Source organism: Hibiscus syriacus, unplaced genomic scaffold (genome assembly GCF_006381635.1).
Source record: "Hibiscus syriacus cultivar Baekdansim isolate YM2019G1 unplaced genomic scaffold, ASM638163v2 tig00002237_pilon, whole genome shotgun sequence".
Classification (NCBI taxonomy): domain Eukaryota; kingdom Viridiplantae; phylum Streptophyta; class Magnoliopsida; order Malvales; family Malvaceae; genus Hibiscus; species Hibiscus syriacus.
In genome coordinates, this window is record NW_024061918.1 from 2,483,215 (window position 1) to 2,487,477 (window position 4,263).

Sequence of the window (4,263 nt, forward strand, 5' to 3'; positions counted from 1 at the left end):
CTAAAAAAGAATAAGGGTCAAAGTGATTATACAGTAAAATGTTAGGGGACTTTTTGTCATAAAATAAAATATTATGAGTCAAAATACTCTAAAAAATAGGAACCAAAATAACGATTTTTGTGTACATCAAAGAGTTAAACTTGACATTATACGTTAAGATTTTTTATTCGAACTTAATCTGATTAGAGTTCATCTTATTAGGTCTAATCCAAAACTTGTATTGATAAATCAAAGTCGAGTGTCAAATGAATTTTATCCTTTTGTAGTGAAACGTTCCTAAAAACCTTTTAAAAATGTTATGAAGACAAGGTTAGGTCTCTCAAAGTTGGTACAGCAAGTGAACCGGTTCCAAAGAGTGTTGGAGCAATTGAAATGCTTTTACTTTTTTTTATTTTAATAGTTTGGAGCGATTAGAAACTAATATATATTCATAATTTTTCTTAAACATTGAAAATACACACTCTGCAGACAATTATTCTACTCGAACTCAAGATCTTTAAAAAACAACATTCTTTTTTATTATCTATTATCGATTCTAATCAATAAATTCATGATGCTTTAAAATTTTAATCCATTGTATCAAGGAATAGGACGTCCACGAATTACATGATTGGATTATCATTACTTTATTTGCCACCAAATATTGTTCTGTTATAATATAAGACTAGAGAAGAAACTAATCAAACCCAGCATTTGGCTTGACTATGTGTGTGCTTTTTATCTTACCTATTTAGGTTAAATAGTATTTCCATTTATAAAATTATATATTATTATCACGTTGGTACATAAAACTGTTTTATTTAATTATATATCCTATTGCATGAACATAATGCCAGGCTTGTAACACAAATATGGTCTTTCTTAGGAGTATTATCAGGAAATGAATCCAACCCTATACTGAAAAGCGAGCCAAGTCGTCAAGATTGCTGGAAGACGACAGACACAATGGCAGCTTTTAGCTTCAACTTTACAATTCCCCTTACTACAACAATCAATACGAGATGCCTGTTTTTGATTGACTGCACAAAAGCTCCTACGGTACTTCTCCGCCATCTTTTGACAAGAGAGCAACTTTTTGACTGTCTGATTCCGATCCCATCTCCGGAGTATGCGCGTCTAACTTCCCTTCTTTTGCTTTCCCCCACATCACCGAGTAAAACCCACTAACGATGACGATTGCACCGACTAAACTGTACCACATTCGAAACAAAAAGTAGTAACTTATATGTCTTTAACTTTCTTTTGTAAGTGATAAGACGGTTGTTAAAAAGACAGAGAACAAAATGATACATGAGAAATAAAAATTAGACTCCAATCTCCATCCCACAGCTGAAAGGAGCTTTAATTACGAAACCAAGATGCAAGGAAGCGGCGGCGGCAACACGTATTAAACAGTACACACAGCAAAACTACCATAATAACAACGATAGTGAGCGATGAATACTTCACCTTCCAAGATAGAATGTATCCCCCAAAAAGATAACACCAATGACGACTGAAACAATGATTCCCAAAGGCTTGAACATGGAAACAAACACCGGTCCTGTCCGATGCATGCACCAGGTAGAAACCCCAAGTTGGAATGCAGAGCCAAACACAGCCTACGATTTCCCATGTTAAAGCTCTTAATTAACTAGGTGCAAGTTACGACAAAGCATGCAGTACCAAACAGTCAAATTATGTAATAATGATATTTTGAACTCTCAACCACTTACCGAGTATAAAACAGCAACCAATCTCACATCCGGTTTAAAGCTCCAAGCACTAAGATCTCCTTCCATGACCAAGCAGATTATTCCCGACTGAAGGGTGACAAAGAAGCAATAATAGAATACAACAAAAAGCTCAGCTGGGAATTTCTTAAGGACCGATGCCTGGAAAATAAGAAACACAAATCACTTTCTTTCTCTTGAAGTGCAAAATCATGATGAAACCTACTTCAATTTTCTACATACAATGAAGAGGGTTCCACCTGTATAATGAGCCAGGAAGAAGCAAACACACAATCAGCTGCAAGGAGAAATCCTCCAACGATCCAATTGGACTGCTTCCCGAGAAGTAAATGAGGTGAGCTTGAATGTGGGGATGCCATCAAAAGTGAGGGGCCTTTATAGAAAGTCACAATGAATGCACCAACAATCGATACTATGGTTCCCAGTGATTTGGCTTGGCTAGTGCTACTTCTCAAATTCAGTGTCTCCATCCTGAAATCACCAAATGCATCAATTTAAACCAATCTACAAACATATATTTCATCTGCTGCTACCGTTACACAAGTACATAACTGGAGTTCAATATTTTGTGCATGACACGTATGTAAAATGCAAAAACAAAATCCAGTTTTTTCACAGCTCATGCATTGACTTATAATTTGAGATAATATAACAGGGGAAGATTGTACAGAAACAGGAAGCAAAGCCCCATAGGCCATAGCAACAAATGCAGTAGAATCTAGAAAGTATAATCTCAAGTGCTTTTTTCTTTGGAAACACAAAAACCAACAAGAACCATAATTAAACTGGAATTTCTTCCAGATAGTACACTGCATTATCACCTGGATTCAACACAGACAAATAAGAATGCATTAACAATACTTATAACTAGGTCTATGTTGATCTCGGTGTTTTTTTCAGCTAAAAGGAGTTCCGTATTAGTCCTTGGCTATCCAACAGGTTGTCAAAACGAGAATGAAAAGTAGGGAAAACCTTCATCAGAAGGAACCTCTGGCTTCATCAGAAGGAACCTCTGGTGTAAGAAGCTTACAAAGATGAATTTTGACTATTTGCAGCAAAGAGACCAAACAAATTTGTCATTTAAATAAATTTCCAATTTACCATGTATCCCCTTCTATACTAAAAAAGAGCAGGCAACCTCCTAGAGACCGCAATCTACTTCCTTTAAGGAACCATATCTCTGAATCACATAAACAATCCCAAGGGGAATTATTAGGTATATAAACAAATCAGAAATGGCTGCAGACAAATTGCTTCAAATTGTCACCTCCTGTCCAGATATTCTCATACCAGAATACCAGGATGTGTCCGACAAGAATATGCTGAATTCCCCCCCTCCCCAACCCCAAGTTTTCCCCAATATTTCAAGAATTACACACCATAACCATGTCTGAATACGTACATAGATAAAATAACCTTAATTCCGTGTTCCTCTTATACATTATTCCTAATCTAGTTGAATTAAATGGCATTAGTTCCATCTTCCATGAATATATCAACCCCCCTCAATATAAAGAGGGGAAAAGAAACTGGAAACGGAGACTTCAATTGAGAACCAATAGAAAACATGATAATAATCCATAGTTATCAGATTGAACAGATTAAACCAAAAACAACAGAGGCAAGAGAAAATAACCTGAAAGCAACAGCAAGGATGAAGGTGAATCCTGGGATGAGATTAAGCAAGGCAGTTGCAAGAGTAGGCGAACTATAATATATCCCAGCATACCCAGTAATCTGGGCAAAACAACTGCATACAAATCACCAATAAAACCCTCGAACCCATCGTTTTTTAATTGAAAAAACAACATAATTCCCATCAATAATACATACCCAAGAAGGCCAAGCAGGAAAAACCAACAGAGAGAATAGAGAAAGTGAGCGGAGGACGGTGCGATCTGCAAAGAAAATGGGAATTTAAGAAAAATGGAGAAATGGGTACTAATAAGAGGGAAGAGAAGGGTACCTGTGGAACAGAAAGGAAGAAGGGAGGAGAATGAGAGAGGCAAGAGCGTTGGAATAAAAGATGAAGACCAAATTAGGCATCCCATGGGACATTGCAGCTTTTCCCATTATCATTAGTCCAACTTGAGCACACTCTGCCATTACCATCCCCACCATTGGTAAAGCAATTTCCTTCCCCATTCTCTGATCCTCTTTGTTTGCTTGTTTTTTCCCCCCTTCAAGGTGAATTTGAGTTCCGGCGATGAACTTCGAGTGTTCTAGCTTCTAGGGGCTGAAATTAAGATCATAGATTCAAGGTTTTTTTTTGGGTGAACGTGATAGTAGATTCAAGTTTACTTATAGATTACAAAAATTAAAATAATAAAATATGAATGCCATTCTATTATAGTTAAAATCGATGAGCAGCCATGGCTACCACTAGTCTACTACCAGGTACCAAGTCGCTGCTGACATAGCTACTTCCGTCATCACCGCGTTAATCTACTTGTTTTACAAATGAGTAAACTACAGTTTAGTATCTAATATTTAGTTTATGTTTTAATTTGATATTATATCGTTAAAAAAT

General features: G+C 36.4%; 1 pseudogene; it reads right to left on the reverse strand.

Moving 5' to 3' along the window:
- Positions 1–829: 829 nt before the first annotated feature.
- Positions 830–4,030, reverse strand: LOC120142013 (annotated as a pseudogene).
- Between the last annotated feature and the right edge of the window lie 233 nt (positions 4,031–4,263).